The sequence below is a fragment of the Saimiri boliviensis genome, chromosome X (genome assembly GCF_048565385.1).
Source record: "Saimiri boliviensis isolate mSaiBol1 chromosome X, mSaiBol1.pri, whole genome shotgun sequence".
Taxonomy (NCBI): domain Eukaryota; kingdom Metazoa; phylum Chordata; class Mammalia; order Primates; family Cebidae; genus Saimiri; species Saimiri boliviensis.
Window position 1 is genome coordinate 124447371 of NC_133470.1, and position 19949 is coordinate 124467319.

The following is a 19949-nucleotide window of genomic DNA, read 5'->3' on the forward strand; positions in this document are numbered from 1 at the left end:
CCACACCTCAGCCACTCATTGTCATGGTTGTGCCAGAGACCTTATAGTTATGTATATCTATGTCCCCTTCCTAATCTCCAAGTCAAGCATTCCCACTTCAACTACCACTTCTCTCTTTCCAGCTCACTCCTGATAACTATGACCCCAACACTTCTTTGACTCCAGTGGAATCTGCGATCCATTGGTCCTGCCATCTTTTTGACTGTCCCTCACAGCTCCCTTTTCCATCCTTAAGTTCCATGGCCCATGATTCTAATTATCTCTTACATACACCTTCGACTCCATTGTTCCTTTCATTATTGTACCCAGCTGGAAAGAAAATGGTTGAATCCAAAGCTCCTCCTCTGCCTTGCTTGCCCCTCACAGCTGAATGTACTGGAGAAAAACAACAGTGCTGACTGTTCTCATTTCAAATCCGTGATCACAAACCTCCAGTGCATCTTTCATGCTGCCAGGCAATCATACTGTATTTCCCCAGTCTGTTCACTCTGTCACGCTCCTGGCCACAATTTAATATTTTCTCTCTTCTCAAATCTTTAATACTTCCATCCCATTCTCACTCTCAGATATTAACTTTGCCTCCCACTTCATGGAGAAAAAGAAGAATCAAAGAAAAACTTCCACAACTTCCCACAATCACATTTACCCATCTATCTGCATCAGTGCCCAACATGCTCTCCCTTCACTCCCCTGGCTTCCCATCAGCACAGATGAACTGCCCTGTGTCCTAGCCAAGGCCAGCATTTCCACTTGCATCCAGATCCCATCCCCGCTCACCTGCTCAGCTGCATCACTCCAGTTGCTGTTTCCTCATCTTAAGTCAACAATTTCTTCCTCTTTACTGGATTAAGTCCATTAGTGTATAAACGAAAAGTACTGTAATAGCTCCCATTATAAAACCAAGAAGTCAACACTTGACCTCACTTCCCCTTCCTGCTATTACCTCACTCTTCCGCTCCACTTTACAGCAAAATTCCTTGAAATAATTGCCTATGCCAGCGCTGTCCAATATGGTAGTTACTAGGCACATGTAGCTGGTGGGCACTTGAAATGTGGTTAGTTTGAACTGCGATGTGCTGTTCATATAAAATATGCACTGGATTTCAAAGGAAATCCAGCAAAATATCCTGGTAATAATTTTTATATTGATTATATTGGAATGATAAAATACTGGATATACTGGGTTAAGTAAGATCTATTATTAAAATTAATTTCACCTGTTTCCCTTACATGTTTTTAATGCAACTACTGGAACATTGGAAATTACATATGTGCCTCACACGTTTTGATTGGACAGCACTGGTATATTCCCTATCCATAATTCTTCTCTCTTACTGTTTTTCTCTTCAACTCACTCTGGTCAGGCTTTCCTCCCTCCACCAAAACAGCTCCCATCAAGGTCACAAATGACTTTTTCATTGCTAAGTCCAATGACCAATTCTCAGGCCTCATCCTATGTGCCCTTAGAATGAAACAGGGTGAGACTAGAGGCAGGGAGATCAGTGAAGTGGCTGTTGTAATAAACAAAGTTACGGATGATCTGACCTGAACTAAAGCTGGAGTCATGGAAATAAATTTGAGAAATGATCAGGAGCTGAAATTAATAAGATGTGGTCATTGATTGGCTGGGGGTAGGAGTGAGAGTATAGAACCAATTATTAGCTTTAGAGTTTTGGCCTGGATAACAAGTAGGTGACGGTATCACCGAAAAGGATGGGGGACATTGGAGAAAGTGCAGGTTTGGGGATAGGAAAGACAATGACAAGTTTGGTTTCTAACAACAAGGTCATCCCATCTTTGGTACTCTTTAAATGAGATACATCCATTTTTAGCCTTTGTAAACTGTAGCTGCCTAAAAGATATCTCAGCATGGCACAACCTCAAGATTATCATGAATATCTGATTCCCCATTCTTAGCCACTGAGTGTGGGCTCAAGTCAGGTTTCCCCTCATCCAGGCATTTGACCAAAAGAACCTATCTTCTTTTCTGTTTACTGTACCTGGAAGTGGCGGATGTCCTGGAGTGTTGACATGGAAGGTCTGTCTTGCCAACCTCCCATCCTAAGGGGCTGGAGAGTCTACCCAGGCCATGCTTCACCCTCGAAGAGCCTAGTTTGGGCTCACTGGCCACGTAGCCTGTGGCTAAGGCAACTTAAAGACCCACGTTCATCTAGGATCAGACAGCCAGCCCCCTGACAGTAGTACACAGGGTAAGGACCCTGAAGTGGCAGAGAATCCAACAGGTGGACCTGACCTAGCAGAATATGCACTGAAGTTCAAAGACCCAGGTCCCATCTTCAACTACCAAGTTTCTGTGTGACTGTAGCTGGGTCTCTGGTGAGCTCTAAGCAAGGGGGAGCCAACTCTTGGATCATCTGAGGCAATGAGGTTTCAACTTCGTTCTGTACCAGAAGCCGCTAGGGCAGTGGATCTCCAACTTGAGTGTGGGTCAAAAGCAGAATCTCCAGGAGAGCTTCTTAAAATCCAGCTTGCTACTTCAGAGTTTCTAATTAGAGTTTGTTCAGAGTTTTCTAATTAGGCCTGGAATCTGGAATCTGGGAATTTTCGTTAATAACAGGTTCCCCGGTTAGGCAGATACTGCTAGTCCAGGGACCACACTTTGAGAACAACTGTCCTAGGGAAGTTGTGGAAAATGCAGCTTCCTGGGCCCTGTCCCAAAGAATTGAATCCGGGGAGTCTGAGTGGGCCCTGGAATCTCTAGACACTTCGGTAACAAGTGCTTCAGGGTGATCCTGATGCTTGGGTCCTCTGACAATGTAGGAGAAACACTGACGTGGGGGAATCATGGAGCTGGAAGATGAACCAAGAGACCTGAGAAAAGATGCCAGTGAAGGGGCCAGAGTTGGCCAAGTGTGAGGAGCAGTGCCTCCTGGAAGGTGATAAAATTAAGGCGGAAAACACTTGACTTAACCATGTGCTCCCACAAAGGACTCCTGAGCACCAATCACTTCTTCCTCAGCAGGGACAATGCAGTGGCCTTCAGAAACTCACCTATCCACCTGTTAAACAAGGCTCAGCCCTTGGCCACTCTCTCAAATCCCTCAGTTCCTCCCTCATTCACTAACCCTTTAGGAGCCTTCAGGATTTACCAGAGTTCCTACACGTTCACCTGCCCTTACCCGACCGCTATAGTGGAACAGGGAAGCCTCATGGAAGAGGGGAACTTCTCCAACATCCTAACACTAACTAGATGGGAGGGGGCATGGGCTCCCTGGTATGGAGGAGAAACAGGAAACTCAACCTGGCTACTGAGGTCAGCATGACCCTGGGGCCAGTTTCTGAGCTGCCACTGGCCAAAGTGCTTCCGCTTTAACTGGTCCGAGAAACTAGCACAGGAGGTTCAATTCTCATCCTCCAGAAGATGAGCTGAAAGCCCACTCAAGGGAGAGGAGGCCTGCTGAGAACAAACGGCACTGAGGTTCTTAATCCCAGTTTCCTGAAATGTACCCCAAGGACATCTGAATTGCCTGTATCTCAAAACAACCTTTTCGGCCAGGCATGGTGGCTCATATCTGCAATCCCAGCACTTTGGGAGTCAAGACCAGCCTTGGGAACATGATTAAACCCCATCTCTACTAAAACCACAATTAGCCAGGCATGGTGACATACACCTGTAATCCTAGCTACTCAGGAGGCTGACACACATGAATCCCTTGAACCCAGGAGGTGGAGGTTGGAGTGAGCCAAGATCACACCACTGTACTCTAGCCTGGGTGACAGAGCAAGACTCTGTCCCAAAACAAAAACCAAACAAACTTGTTACTGGGTGTCAAGCCTGAGGTTACTGCTCACCAATTCTGAAACAAGAGCTCCCTCTAGTGAAACAGAAAGGGATTTCCCAGCAGCCTTAAAGCAAGGGACTGCCCCCACCCCCAACCTCTGGCAACCACCACCCTGTTAGACTGGGGATACCAAAGGACTGCTTCTCAGAACAATGTTTGAAATGCATAAAATAAAAGGCAAAGGATCACAAAGGAATTCAATTATATTAAAATACAGTTACCAATTTTTTTTTTAATTCTGTATTATACTAATTATGTTTCTTTATAAACACATTTAATCACAAGTTCTAGCAGCAGGCCTAATAACTAGCATCGCTTTCAAATCAGAGCATAAACCCTGTCCTGAGATGGCCACTATGACTGTAACATGATAGGAAGCCATCCGTGATTCGCTACTGACAACAGAGACACAGGTGGGATAAGACCACTGACACTTGTTGCCTGTGTTCATGTGCTACATTTCTGCTAGATGTCAGTGAAAATTAAGATGTGACTTTCCCCCCATTCAAGTTACTGAATCCCTTAAAATCCTATTTGTGAACCCCAGGTTAAGAACTGCTGCCTAAATGAAAACAACCACAACTAATCAATCACAAAACACATCACGAGGATGAAGAAAGGGGAGTTCTCAGAGGTGAACTCCTGAGTGGTGTCACCAGCCCTGCAGGTGGGACCAAACTGTGGTCCTAAATCTGTGTGGGCATTTTCCTCTAACCATCTTGTGGCTGACTTCCTCCCAATCAGCAGACTAGAACCTCTGAAAGCCCACCACCACCACCGGCCAGAGATGTTTATGCTTAACCCTTCCATCTACACCTGCCACCTTTCCCCAGAATGTCCCTTTCACCTCTTCACCCTAAGGAATCCCGGCTGTCTGCTGAGGATGTGGTTTCTTTCACTAACAGCTCTGAGAAGGCAATTCTTTTTTAATCCTTCTATTTCTGCAGCAATTTTTTTTTTTTGTGAGGGAAGGGAAGCTGGCAATTCCTCTAACCCTCCATTATTGCTTCTAGATGTTTACTCTTCCTTCATTCTCTTTTGAGATTCAGTTCCTCCTCTTTGTCACTGTCACTTTTTCTTGGCCTCCAGGTCATTGGATTCATCTCAGATCAGTGTCACTTAGCTTACCATCTTCCTTTATACATTACACCTTTTCCTGATGGCATTCTGGGTGATTTTAACATGCATGCAGGCACCTCTTCCAATACCCTAACCTCGTGGCCTCCTGAACCTCCTCAAGTCTACAGGTCTGCTCTACCGCACTAACCACAACCTGCCTTTCCGTCATCACTCTGAACCACCCTGCCTCTGCTGGGATCATCTGACCACAATCTCCCGACAGTTGAGCTTTCATATCCCTATTCCTACTATGCACGAGCCCCAGACCTCCTTGTGACCTGTGATCCTTTCATGTCCCTTACCTCCCTCTGTGGAATTCCTCCTCGTTCCCCAGCTCTCTTCTAGCACAACAACTTGGACTCCATGGCCTTGAACTCTGACACCAGCACCCTCAACTCCCTGGTGGGAAAGAAAACTCTTCATCTCCCTCTCCCTACACATCTACTTATCCCCTTACTACATCATCCCCAAAGGGTGACTTACTAAAGGTGAGAACCTAAGAAAAACTGCTCAAGCCACATTGTATTAGGTTACTAGGCAGTATACTTTATTAGTAGGCAGTATACTTGCCACAGCACATTGGCAAGCTGAAACCATACTAATAATAGCAAACAACTTACATACCATCATTACATGTTATAAGCTCTTTGTATATTAACACATTAAGCCATTTAACGCTCATTACAACCATATGAGGAAATAATGTTATTATTTTTATTTTACAGATGAGAAAACTGAAGCATGGAAAAGGTAAGTGAACTTGGCTAAAATCACACAGCTAGTAAGGAAGAGAACCAGGATTTGAAACCAGGTAGTCTAGCTTTGCAATTAGCAGCATGTGTATTTCATCGTGCACATCTCAGCAGAACCTATCTCTTTGCATAGCCAGGCCTCTTCACCTTCTTCTCTACTCTAGCTTCTCAGTGCCTTTGATAGGGTAGAAAGCAAGGGGGCGGGCCTGCACTACACATCTAGCCACCTTAGATTCTCTAGGTACAGAGTGGGGAAGTTCATCTAGATGTTGAGACCAAAGCTGCAAGCTCTCATCCAGCCTGCCAGAGAAGCCCTGCATTAAAGCTACCAGGTACCTGCTCAGCTAATAATAAAGTGCTACTCTGTCTCCCATTCTGCTATTGCTCCTTGGGTGACCTGTCCTTGGTCAGAAACCTGAAAGCAATATGTGTGTTGCAGGATTACCAGGACTGTCCAGGACCGCTCCCCCAACATCCCTCACTTTCTAGATCTTCAATAATACTGACCCTACATACAAAGCCCCAACACTGAATGGATCCCTCCAGCCAGATGTTCTGCTCTTCCACTTAGGCTGCTGAATCCCAAATGGGATAGTCGTACAAACCAGTGCCAGAAAAATGCACGGATTCCTGTTTTAGGAGGGTCCCACAGTGCCAGTCACCAACCCTCTAGAACTACATTGTCCAGTGTAATAGCCACTAACCACATATGCCTATTTAAATTGCAGTTCTGGTCAGGCAAGGTTGCTCATGCCTGTAATCCCAGCACTTTGGAAGGCCAAGGTGGGTTGATCACTTCAGGTCAGGAGTTCGAGACCAGCCTGGCCAACATGGTGAAACCCCATCTCTACTAAAAATATAAAAAATTAGCCAGGAGTGGTGGTCTGTGCCTGTAGTCCCAGCTGCTCAGGAGGCTAAGGCAGGAGAATCACCTGAATCTGGGAAGTTGAGGTTGCAGTGAGCCAAGATCATGCCATCACACTCCAGGCTGGGTGACAGGGTGAGACTCCATCTCATCAATCAATCAATCAATCAATCAATTTCAATTCAAACTAATTAACCTTAAAATCAAATGAGATATCCAACTCCTCAGTCCCCCTAGGCACATTTCAACTGCTCAAAAGCCACATGTAGCTAGTGGCTACCATATGGAATAGAACAGATATAGGATATTTTCATCATCATTGGACAGTGTTGAGAGAGTCTAGGCTTATCTCCTTCTTCTATTTCTCACAACACTTATTCCTCTTGTCATTACCCTTCTCAATCCACCAACAAACCCCTGTCATTCTCAGCAGTTGTCATCAACTGGTAATTCATCCACGCCCCTTTCTCCCTGCTACCTTCAATGTTCCTTGGCTCTACTGGGCTTCAACTTAGCATTTGAACATGCTCAGCCCTGGGGCAGAGAGAAGGGGAAAAGGAGGAAAAAAGGAGAGAATGGGAGGGGGAGAAGGGAGGAGGACAAACGCCCTCCCCTGGCTCCATAATGCCCTAACCTCTCCTTCCTTGATGCCCTTAACTTCTTCCTTCTGATCCCCACTTCTCTGAGGGCCCGATTTTACTGTACCTCCTAGATACAACATGGCTTGGCGAATACTACTTTGGGGAAAAATTCTACTGCCTTAGTTTTCAGGACAAGCAGCCTCTCCTTCTATCACTCTGACCTTTCCTGCAATCTCCTTATACTCTTCTTCTGTCTACAGTTTGCAAGGTGATGTTCCCCAAGGCTTTTTCTAAGCCCTATTTTCTCCCTAACTATATAGTTACCCTGGACTAGCTCATTCATCCCAATGCTTGCATCTCCTGCTTCTGTAACCAATGATACCAAAGTCAGTATCTAGTCCAGACTCCCCTGAACAGCTCCAGGATATTTTATCCTAATGCTTCCTGGGCATCTCAACCTAGATATCCTAGAAGCACCTCAAACTAAAAATAAATCATCTTCCTCTCTGCTATGGTCTGAATGTTTATGTTCCCCTCCTCAGATTCATGTTGAAACCTAATGGCCAATGTCATGGTGCTAAGAGGCGGAGCCTTTAGGAGGTGATTAGGTCATGAAGGTGTATCCCTCATTAATGAGATTAGTGCCCTTAGAAAAGACACCCAAGGAAGCCTGTTTTTCCCCTTCCACATGTGAGAACACAGTGAGAAGACCCCATCTATGAGGAACAGGCCCTTACCAGACACTGAATCTTCTGGTACATTGATCTGGACTTACTAGCATCCAGAACTGTGAGCAATAAATTTCTATTGTTTAGAAGCCACTCAGTTGATGGCATTTTTGTTGTAGCAGCCCCAAAAGACTAAGACACTCTCTAAAACATTCTCCTTCCTTCTGCGACCCCTCTCAGTTAATGACTATTCCACCCAGTCACCCAGCCCAAAATCCAGGGGCCTCGTGGACTTTACCCATACCCTTATTCCATAGCATCTCAATTATGACAATTATTAATTCAATCATCATTTTTATTAATTAAAATAAAAAATTAATATCCAATACTAATTGTTTATCTTAATCTCCTGAAAGATGTGACTACTGCCACCTAGTGGCAAAACACAGACAACTAGAAATGGCTGTTGCTACACTCATGGCATATTTTAATAAAAGTACAAGCATAAAGGCACATTAAGGAATACATGCCCTTGGCTGGCTAGAAAAGTCAGAGACACCTCCTGAGAGGAAGTAGTACCCTTGAGCTAATTTGTAAAGGAAGACATGAAGTTTGCCAGCTTTCAGGTAGAACAGTGTGAGTCTGGACACAAAGCAGGGAAGGCTGGACAAACCTATCAGCAGATCTGTTTATTCAGAAGGTGAAGTAATGAGCTGGGTGCAGTGGTGTGCACCTACAGTTTCAGCTACTTGGGAGGCAGAGCAAGAGGATCACTTGAGCCCAGGAATTCGAGGCTGCAGTGAGCTATCATTGCATTATTGCCCTCCAGCCTGGGCAACATAGCAAGACCCCATTTCTTTTTTTTCTTTTTTAGCAGGACCCTTTCTAAAAACAAAACAAAACAAAACCAGATAATAAAGTAACAGACTTGGAGTGTAAGCGATGAGAAATGAGGTCAAAGAGATATACAAGAATCAGACTGAAAGTTCTTGAATGCCATTCAAAGAAGTTTGGTCATCCTGGATGAAATTTTTTAAGGAGTGGAGCAAAATCAGATCAGATTTGCTCTTTCTTTAAAATGGTCACTCTGGAGACTGTATGGAGGACAGACTGAGTACGAGGTAGGGGGAATCAGGGGGCAGGGAGAGGAGAGATTAAGCAAAGTAGTCCTGGTAACAGAGGCTGAGAGCCCGCACTAGGACAGGGGTATTGAGGATGGGGAGGAAGTGCCAAATTTGCAAATAATTTTGAGAATTTGAACTGTCAGAACTTCTGAACTGATGTATATGTGGGATGATGCAGAGGAAGGGATCCAGGATGCTGCCTACATTTTTTGCTTTGACAGTGGATGGAGAGTAGAGCCACTAACCAAGACAGGAAACAGAGGAGGAAGACAAGCAGGTTGAGAGAAGGGGTACAGAAATGAGGAGTCTAATTGCTACTTTTGAAGTACCTGTGCCGCTTCTCGAGCCTGTGTTAGCTCTATTGATGGAGAACACCAGGATCTATGGGGCAGGCAGAGCAAAATAGCCCAAGGAGAAAGAACCTGAGAAGTAGGAGAACCGGGAGAAAGAGGTATCCTGGAGCTCAGAGGAGAAACAGGTGTCTCACAGGAGGGAGTACCAGCAATATTAAATCCACAACAAGCAAGCTCTCAGTTCATGCAAGGTTCCGTGGCTTTAGAACACACAAAGCACAATCCTGACCTCTAGAGCCCACAGTCTAGTTGGAAGAAAGATGTACAATTAACAAAAGGCAGAGCAGGGCTTAGTTAATAATATAAACACAATACATAGTATTTTCTATGTGCCAGGCATTGTTCTGTATACTTTTCATATATCAGCTCAGTAAATCCTCGTAACACCCTATGAGGTAGGTACTATTACTACCCTCACTTTGCAAGTGAGAAAACAGACACAGAGAGGTCAAGGTTCTCCCCCAAATGCCAGAACTAACTAGCAAGTGGTAGAACTAGGATTTGTACCGATGGTCTATCTGAATCCAGCGACTCCATGGACAGGCAGCATAGAGGCATCTCTACCCAACTGGTTTCAAACACTAGATTAAACTCTAATGCAGGCTGGGCACAGTGGTTTATGCCTGTAATCCCAGCACTTTGGGAGGCAGAGAGGCAGGCAGATCACTTGAGGCCAGGAATTCCAGACCACCCTGGTCAACATGATGAAACCCCGTCTCTACTAAAAATGCAAAGATTAGCCAAGCGTGGTGGCACATGCCTGTAATTCTAGCTCCTCTGGAGGCTGAGGTGCGAGAATTAATTGATTCTGAGAGGTGGAGTTTGCAGTGAGCCAAGATCACATCAGTGCACTGCAGCCTCGGCAACAGAGCGAGACTCTTGTCTCAAAAAAATAAAAATAAACTCTAGTAAAGGGACTCGTCACCCTGGTGATACTATGTACTTCTTGGGCAGTCTGGGGAAGTGTAATGGCTCCCTTTCAGAATAAACTATTTATGTGTATGAGATAGAATATATAGGATTACAACAGAAAATAATCAGGTTGAAATACAGTTATCAAAATGCTTTTAAAAGGCACATCTGTTTTTTAAATTTTGAGGTAATGATGAATGCAAATGATTTTTGGAGATGTCTGCAATAACTGTAACATAAGAGGAAAATATGTGTAATTTACATTAAGATAGCATGCCAACTGCTGCTAATATAACTGTGGTTTGTTATCTACATTCCTTACTAAAGGAAATACCACACAGTCGGCCCTCCATATTGGCAAGTTCTGCATCTGTGGATTTGACCAACCACAGATCAAAAATATTTTTTAAAAATAAAAATAACAATAGTAAAAAAATATGAATAAAATAACAGTACAACTATTTATATAGCATTTACATTGTATTAGGTATTATGAGTAATCTTGAGATGATTTAAAGCAGGGGTGTCCAATTTTTTGGCTTTCCTGGGCCACATGGTAAGGATAATTGTCCTGAGTCACACATAAAATACACTCATGATAGCTGATAAGCTAAAAAGAATTTTTAAAAAACTCATAATGTTTTAAGAAACTTTACAAATTTGTGTTGGGCCACATTCAAATCCATCCTAGGCTGTAAGTTAGACAAGCTTCATTTAAAGTATACAGGAGGATGTGTGTAGGTTAGATGCAAAAACTATGTCATTTACATTAGGGACTTGAGCATCCATGGATTTTGGCATTTGTGGTGGCAGGAGTCCTAGAAGCAATTCCCCATGGATACCGAGAGATGAGTGTATTTCAGTTGGAGTTAACGGACATGAAGATGCAATTATTTTTCTCATACAAGGTCATGGGCCCCATGTGATGTACTCCCATGCGTCTAGTGGACACTGTGGGGATTAAATGAAATCCAGATCATACATGTAACAAACGCAGTGCCTAGTAAACATTAGCTTGTAAGACGTATAAGGTTATGTGCATTATGCAGTACATGAATATGTCCCTCAGTAGAAGGGCATTCATTCATTCACTCATCCCCTATATACCAAGAAAAAATGAAAAGTTAACTGTCCTCAGGGAGACCAGCAAGGAAAATCTATAATGTGAGGAGGAGGACAATGGGAGGAACAGAGGCAGCTGGCAGGAGCTGGGGTAGAATAGTTACAGAAAGGAACTACTGAAGTGAGTTTTGAGAAACGAATGTTTTCCAGGCCCACAGCTGGAGAAGAGCATTCCCGGCAGAAGTCATCGCATTTTCAAAGACACAGAGGCATGACAATTGGCTAAAATACTCAGGGAACCCTAAGGATTTTGGTATCACCACAGTGTACAGTACAAAAAAGGGAGTGTAAAGAGATGAGGCTGGAAAAGGGGTTGGATACTAGGTCATACGGTCTTGTGCACTGAGGACAACAGGGAGCCACCAAAAGGTTCCAAATGACAAAATGCTATGATCCTATTTGAGCTATGGAAATAGCTTTGGACGCTCCAGGAATGGGCTTAGCGGGAGCAAAGGAGACTAGCTGGAGAGAGATCACACAGAGCCAATTACTACCATTGAGGGAAGAGATGCACAAGGCTTGGCCCGAGGTAGGGCTCCTAGAGGGGATGAGTTTGAGAGATACTGCACAGAGGGGATCAGCTTGAGAGATATTTAGGAGGTAAAAGTAGGAAGACTCAGTGATTTCCCCACACAGCAGCCAGTATGATCTTTCCACAAGCAGACCAGGTCATGTTAGACTATTTGATAAACAGTATGGGGACAAATGGAAAGCCAGCTGGAAACAGAGTTGGATCTTTATCTTGCACTGTGTATCAGGATATATTCCAAGTGAGTAACAGATTTAAATATAAAAAAATAATAATAATAAAAGGAATTATAAACATACCATAAGAAAATATGGGATATATATATTTTTACAACCATGGAGTAGGAAAGGGGTTTCTAACTATGACTCTAAACTCAGATGCCATAAAATAAAAAATAAATTACATAGAAATGTAAAAATCTGGCTGGGTGCAGTGGCTGATGCCTGTAATCTCAGCACTTTGCGAGGCTGAGGAGGGTGAATCATGAGGTCAAGAGATCCAGATCATTCTGGCCAACATGGTGAAACCCCATCTCTACTAAAAATACAACAATTAGCTGGGTGTGGTGGCGTGCACCTGTAGTCCCAACTACTTGAGAGGCTGAGGCAGGAAAATCACTTGAACCTGGGAGGCGGAGGGTGCAGTGAGCCGAGATCGCACAACTGCACTACACCCTGGGCAACAGAGTGAGACTCTGTACCCTCCACCCCCCCAAAAACGAAATGTAAGAATCCTGCATGGCAAGAATAAAACATTAGCAAAGTCAAAGACATACAACAGAGAACAAAATCTGTAGCTCATATCATACAGGGTAAACCGATAATATTTATATATAACGAGCTCTTAGGATTCAAATTTTGTAAAAAGGTCAACGCAACTGAACAATGAGCATATAATAGGTGCATGTAGTTCAAGGAAGAAGAAATCAAATGCCAGTTTTTTTTTTTTTTATTTTGTTTTTTTTGAGACTGAGTCTCACTCTGTCGCCCAGGTTGGAGTAGAGTGGCACAATCTTGGCTCACTGCAACCTCCACCTCCTGGGTTCAAGTCATTCTCATGCCTCAGCCTCCCGAGTACCTGGGACTACAGGTGTGCACCACCACACCTGGTTAATTTTTGTATTTTTAGTAGGGACGGGGTTTCGCCATGTTGCCCAGGCTGGTCTCAAACTCACGACCTCAAGTGAACCACTTGCCTTGGTCTCACAAAATGCTGGAATTACAGGCTTGGGGTACTTACATGCCAGACAAATGTCAATTTTAAATATGTATTACACTTATTATGTATTACACGTATTATGTATTATGTATTACACGTATCATGTATTATGTATTACACGTATTACACGCCCAAATGCCAATTTTAAATATGTAAAAAAACCACTTGGCTTCACTCAAGGTGAAATTAAAATTAAAATTGAACTGATGGACCTTTTTTTTAAACCCATCAGATGGGCAAAAATCCAATTTGTTGAGGCCGTGTAGAAACAGACACTCTCATCCGTTGCCAGTAAACATTTAAACTGGTGCAACTTTTATGGATTTGGAAATATCCAACAAAATTACAAATGCATATACTCTGATTCAGCATTACCACTTAATGGAAATATATCCTATAGATAGTCTTGCACACTTGCAAAATGGCAAAGGTACCAGATCATTCAGTCCAGTGTTATTTATATTATCAAAATATTTGAAACAACCTAAATGTCCACCAATAGCAGACTGAAAAAATACGTTTATGGCATAGTGTTATAACCTTGTGTTACGATTAAAAGCAAGAACCGTAGGACCATACTACTGGGTTCAAATCCTGGGACTGTCACTTGCTATCTGAGTACGAGTTTCCTCTTCTATAAAAGGGAGATAACAGTAACACCTGCTTAAAAGAGTTACTATAGGGATTAAATGAATTAATGCACAGGAAAAGTGTGAGACAATATCTGGCATACAGTTGCCTTATATCAAAGCTTTGTCATTTTTACTGTATTCCATCATCCATACAACGTAATACTATGCCATGATAAAAAAAAAAAAAAAAAGAAAGTGGACGCTTCCTGTGGGATCACATGGAAAGCTCTCTAAGAAATATTGCTATGCAAAACAATAACAACAGGATGGTTGTGTATATGTTATTTTAGGATGAATGTCTGAAGAAGGGGGAAAAGATTTTTAATTGACTTGTATATGCAAAAAAAAAAAAAAACTCTGGTAGGGTATGCAAGAAACACAAATGGTAGTTACTTTTAGAGCTGTAGCAGGGAACGATATGGATGGTGGGAAGGGAGGGGAAAGACATTTTTCACAATATGGCTTTTTATATTTTAGATTTTTGGAATTCAAATGTATAAACTATATGAATAAGTTAAATCACAGAAGAATCAATTGGTGAAGCAAGCTGCTGTTATATCACTTCTTCAAATGTTCGAAGACTTCCCATAGCTTTGGCAATCAAGGCCAAACCCCCGACCACAGCTGGCAAAGCCTTCCTATCTGCCCCCAGCCTGCCCTTCTGGGCCAGTGTCATCCACCCTGCTTGAGTTCCTGCTGCCACAGTGCGGTTGTACACGCCATTTTGCCGATCTACAAGGAGTCACCTCCCCTAATTTTGTACTTGCCTAGTAAACTCCAATTCAGACTTGGGATTCCTATTTAAATGTCATTTCCTCAGGGAACTCTCCTCTAAACCCCCAAACTCAATCAGCTTGTTTTGGTCTAAGTTGTCCTAAGAGCATGTTCCTGTCCTTCAGAGTACTTATCTCAGTCATAACTCTACATTCATGTGATATTTGACTCATATCCAGCTCCCTGCCCCACCCCCACTAGCTTTTGAATGTTATGAGGGACGGGGCAGTGTCTGATTTTGGCTTATCAGAGCACCCCAGTGGCCAGTTTGGATCCTGGCAGGAAGAAGGCATATGTTAATATATGTGAGATGAATGGATGAATTACATGTGGGAGGCAGGAATGATTTCCAGATTTTAGCTGGGGTGACTGGATGGTGCTACTTGCCATGAACCACATGAAGAGCAGGAGGGCTGACAGGGAAGATAATGAGTTTAACATAGACAGGTTGCATTTGACATATGCTTAAGACATTCAGGTAGAGATGTTGAGTAAACTATATGAATGTGAATCTCCTGAGCTGTAGACGGTGATGGAAGGGACATAACTAGACAGACTAGTAGTTCAACCATGAAAGCAGGCAAAACCATACCAGAGAATTAGAATAAGATGTGAGCCTAGAACAGAGCTTTGAGGAAATCAACATCTCAGAGGAGTCAGGAAAATGAACCTGTGAAGGAGACTTGAGAAGATATGATCAGTGAAGTAGAAAAGCCAGGAAAGGGAAGAACTTTGGAAGCCCAGAAGCAGAGCATTCCAAAATGAAGTGATCAATACCACCCAATGCAGCACCATTTGGTAGGATAAAGACTGAGAGATGGTCATCAGATTTGGTCAGATAGATACTGCTGGCGATCTTAAGAAGTACTATTTCTGTGAAAAGCTTGGTAGAGGATTAGATATCAGAGTGAAGTGTTCTGAAGAATAAAGGTCTTTGATAAGAAAACTCAAGGGCAGACCCAAGTGTCTCCTAAAGTTATACACCGTTTATGAGGTGATTTCAGGTGACAAACAGATAAATATTTCATTTTTAACAGTTTTGTATCTAAACTGTGTTAAAATAGACAACCAATTAATCAAAGCCACAATCTCATGGATATTATTATGAGGCTTCTCATAAAAGACTGTTAAGTTTTAGTTAAAAAAAAAAAAAACTCAATAGATTTAAGGACATGTATTACAATAACACAGATGGTTACATGGATAACACAAAAATTGTCTTGCCCAAAGAACTAAATTTTTAAAAATATTGTTTAGACTATTCTTTTAGGACACTTAGCTGTGAAGGGAAGAGGGAAGACAGTTGCATGGGATTGCAAGAAAGTTTCTTAGAATGGGAAAAATTTGAGCATCTGTATTGGCTGAAGAGCCAGCAGTGAAGAAAGGGTGGAAAATTCAGGTAATGCCCAGGTGCAGTGGCTCATGCCTGTAATGCCAACACTTTGGGAGGCTGAGGTAGGAGGATCACTTGAGCCCAAGAGTTCAAAACCAGCCTGAGCAACATGGCAAAACCCTGTCTCTACAAAATACAAAAAAAAAAAAAAAAGAGCCAGATATCGTAGCATGTGACTATAGTCCCAGCTACTTAGGAGGCTGAGGTGGGAGGACAATGTGAGCCCAGGAAGTTGAGGCTGCAATGAGTTGTGACTGTACCACTGCACTCCAGCCTGGGTGACAGAGTGAGACCCTGTCTAAAAAAAGAAAAGAATATATTCAGGCACATAAGAGATTAATTGATAGAATGAGGCTCCAGAGAAGGTAGGAGGGGTAGGAGCTAATCACACAGCGGTGTTATTGGCCAGAACAGAATGAATACCACTTCTTCTAGGATGAGAAGGAGGAACACAGGAATGGGTGTGGGTAAAGAAGCTTGCAGAGATAGAGTGAAGTGTTGAGAAAATTCTCATCCCAAAAACCTCCATTTTGCTCTGTCATCTGTGGGGAGAGGAGGGATCTATTGAGCGTGGAGTGAACAGAGGGTTTGCACAGAAAGGACAGGAAGTTAGAGGAGGGTAATAAAGATTTAGCGTAGGACTTGTGAGGGCAATGTGTGGAGAAGCTGACCACAGACAGAAAATAAATTGAGCAATGGTATTGAGAGCACAATTATAACAGGTATCATGAAATTTTCACAGCCCTAATCGGAATGGCTTGAAAAAGTTCCTCCAGTAGGCCAAGACTGGGCACACTGAAAAGGGATGGGACACTTATCCCAGTTGGAAGCGACAAGGGATGTGAGACACTTTCAGAAGCTAGTGAAAGTTTCAATGACAGATCATGGAGAAAGATGCTGAATGGGAAGAAAAGAAGAGGAAAGGAGTGCAGATTCGAGTCAAAGAAAGAACACAACAGCAGTTATGTTCTCACATAGAGGAGCTTTAGGGGAAAACAAGGTCTTGGTGGCTGAAAAGAAGGGAATGCTGCGGTCACTGCAATTAAGAAGTCCAGACCTTGAGAAGGAATGGATGTGTGGTCCTTACAAGAAGTTTCTCAAGATGTGGGCTCAAATTGTAATGGAAATATTGAGAGCTACAGGCCAGCGACTTCTAGGAATGTGAGGGAAGTGACCAAGAGGTCAAGTGATGGTGGTGATGAGAAAAAGAGAATGGTAAAAGAAAAAGCCATTTCCCCTAACGTAGAGATGAGTCTAGAAGAGACAGAAGGGGCTCTGGAGCATATGGGGCAGAGCAGAAAGAACAGCCTCCATTAGAGGAAGCCACAAGCAAGAGACAGGAAGGGCTCTGTGCTCCATGAAAACCTGCCAGTGTGGTTGGGGGTGGTTTGTAAGAAATACAGTTTGTTAATTAGCTTGATTCAATCATTCTGCATTGTATACACATAGCATAGCATCACCTTATACATATATACAAATATAATTTGTCAGTATCTAATAAAAATTAAATTCAAAAATACTATAACACAAAAAAGAAAAAAGGAAATACAGCTCCAGGGGGTCACGGGCAAAATTCAGAAGGAAAGGAAACAGGGAAATGAAGGAACGGGCCAAAGGAAGAAAAGAGTGGTATGGGTGAGACAGGTCCATGTACTGTGACAGTGCATAAGGTCTGCAATAAGGGAGAAGTGAGGTTACCGTAAGGCGCCACCTACCTACCCACCTCAAACCACAGGAAGATGCACTGTATGCTCAAGCAGGATCCTGCCTTTCAGGAAAACAGGGTTCCTGGGCATGGGAGATATATCTACAGGAGAGCTGTCTTGTATTAGGTAAAACATGCTAAGCCATTTATTTCTACTAAACTACAAGAGACTTCTATGGAACAGAATCCTCAACTGTCAGCTTTCTTGGTTGACAGTCAAGTAATCTTCCCACAGCTCACTCTAACTCCTTTCCCCCTCCGCAAGGCCTAGGTCTGATGCTTGGAACCAAAGGTGAAAAATCAGCCTTAGAAAGAAATCAGATGTTTCTCTCGATGCTCATAATTCCCCCCAAGTGAACAGCAGATGGCAGCAAAGGGCTGGAAAGGGAAATGAGCCCTCAAAATAGCTCAAAGTTGGTCAGATAGAAGGTACTAGGGCCCATTAACTTCCGTGGGGTGGTAGATGCTCTCATCCAGGTCCTGGAGTCAAAAGTCAGTTTGGTGAGATCACTCCACTTGTGCTGCAAGCTAAACCCTCACTGAGCCAGGGATCTATGGATTATTAGCAAGAATACAGCATACTGTCTCTCATTACAGCCCTAGCTATCTCTCACCTTGCCACTTAGGGAACTGGGCTATCAGGAAGATCTGCCCTAAGAAGATATAGTTATCTTAGAGTTAGCCAAGTCTTAAGAAAGTGGCTTCCTGGATTATTCTTTTGGAGGGAGGAAAGGTGGCTAGTTGGTATTTTCCAATGTCAGACCAGTCTAACCCAGCTAACTGACAGATTTTTATGGTGACCTTAGAGTACAAATATATTTAAATAACAGCCATGCAGATTTGGCTATGACTTCCATCACACACCCCAGAAGCCAGGAACAATGAGTAGCAGGGCTCTGAGGCCCAGGGACACCTATCTGCCTGGTTCTATTCAGAATGCAGGTATCTCCAAGACTTAACATTATTAAGAGGCTGTTCCTGCTGCCCCAGAGGACAGACCTAACAAATGGCACAAGTCTCCTGGATATTGGAACTTCAGACTTTCCTTAAAGCTTTGTGGGGAAAATAGTGCTTTTACAGCAAATTAAAAGGAAGTGTGCTTCAACATTGTGAGACCCCAAGTGGCCGCACAGGGTAAAAGCAGTCTCAAAGAATATTTACGCAAGTATGGAAAACTGACAGGAGGCAAACCTCTGGACTATAAGTAGACTCCATCCTGCAATATGTTCCTGGGTTGACTAGGCCTTGGGGCTATCCCACACCAGATCTTAATATCTGCTGGAAGCCGGGCGCGGTGGCTCAAGCCTGTAATCCCAGCACTTTGGGAGGCCGAGGCGGGTGGATCACGAGGTTGAGAGATTGAGACCATCCTGGTCAACATAGTGAAACCCCGTCTCTGCTAAAAATACAAAAAATTAGCTGGGCATGGTGGCGCGTGCCTGTAATCCCAGCTACTCGGGAGGCTGAGGCAGGAGAATTGCCTGAACCCAGGAGGCGGAGGTTGCGGTGAGCCGAGATCGCGCCATTGCACTCCAGCCTGGGTAACAAGAGCAAAACTCTGTCTCAAAAAAAAAAAAAAAAAAAAAAAAAAAAAAAAAAAAAAATCTGCTGGAATGCCTAAGTTAGAGCATCCACTCATAAGACAAGCAGCAGCAGAACCCAACTGAAGTCCCAGACCATCTTCCAGTGAGCTCAAGGGCCCATGTGGCCTCATGCCACTTTTAGTATGGTAGAAATGAAACCCTTCCTGCCCGTAGGAAGGTAAGAACAGAAAAGTCTCAGCAACTGAGACAGAGACGCTAGTGGCTAACAATGAAAGAGGATGTCTTCCAATGACAAGGCCTTTCAGGAAGTAAAGAACACTGAGAAGGAGGGCTCTCACAACAAGCCTATATGGACAGGCACTTCCCTTTCCATTTGTCTCTTATGCAACAGAGGGATGGGATAATCTAAGGGTCACTGAGAGGTTGCACATACATCAGCTTCCTTTCCAGGCTGCCTCTACCAGGTTGGTGGTCTTACCCTCTTCACCAAATTGTGGTGATTCAGTCAGGCTGGTAGGAGAAATTTTAGTCATAGAGAATATACACAAACCCTTTTGGAAGGCCTAAGGGTTTTTACTACAGTAGTTGGCTAAAGGCAGCCTTGTCCCCTTAGTTAAATAAAGTAGAAACAAAGGAGTGTGAGGAGATTACCTAACTAACTTGTTTACTCATGTGGTCCTATAAAGTAACCCTTACTCATTCCAGATAGCTCTCTCAAGGGTAGGTTGACCAGGGATATTACCGACTAATGGTGTTTACTTTAGGCCTCAGAACCTGGCCTTTAATCTTCACCCTCTAATGGTGTTGACTTAAAGCCTTTGTCATTTAATGTGTGCTGAATAAAGGCCAGAGAGG

General features: G+C 43.3%; 1 protein-coding gene across 15 annotated transcripts in view; it reads right to left on the bottom strand.

Annotated features, from left to right (window-relative positions):
* Window positions 1-19949, bottom strand: part of TMEM164 (transmembrane protein 164) — a 171861-nt gene that overhangs the window by 9503 nt on the left and 142409 nt on the right. The gene's annotated exons all lie outside the window — the stretch shown is intronic.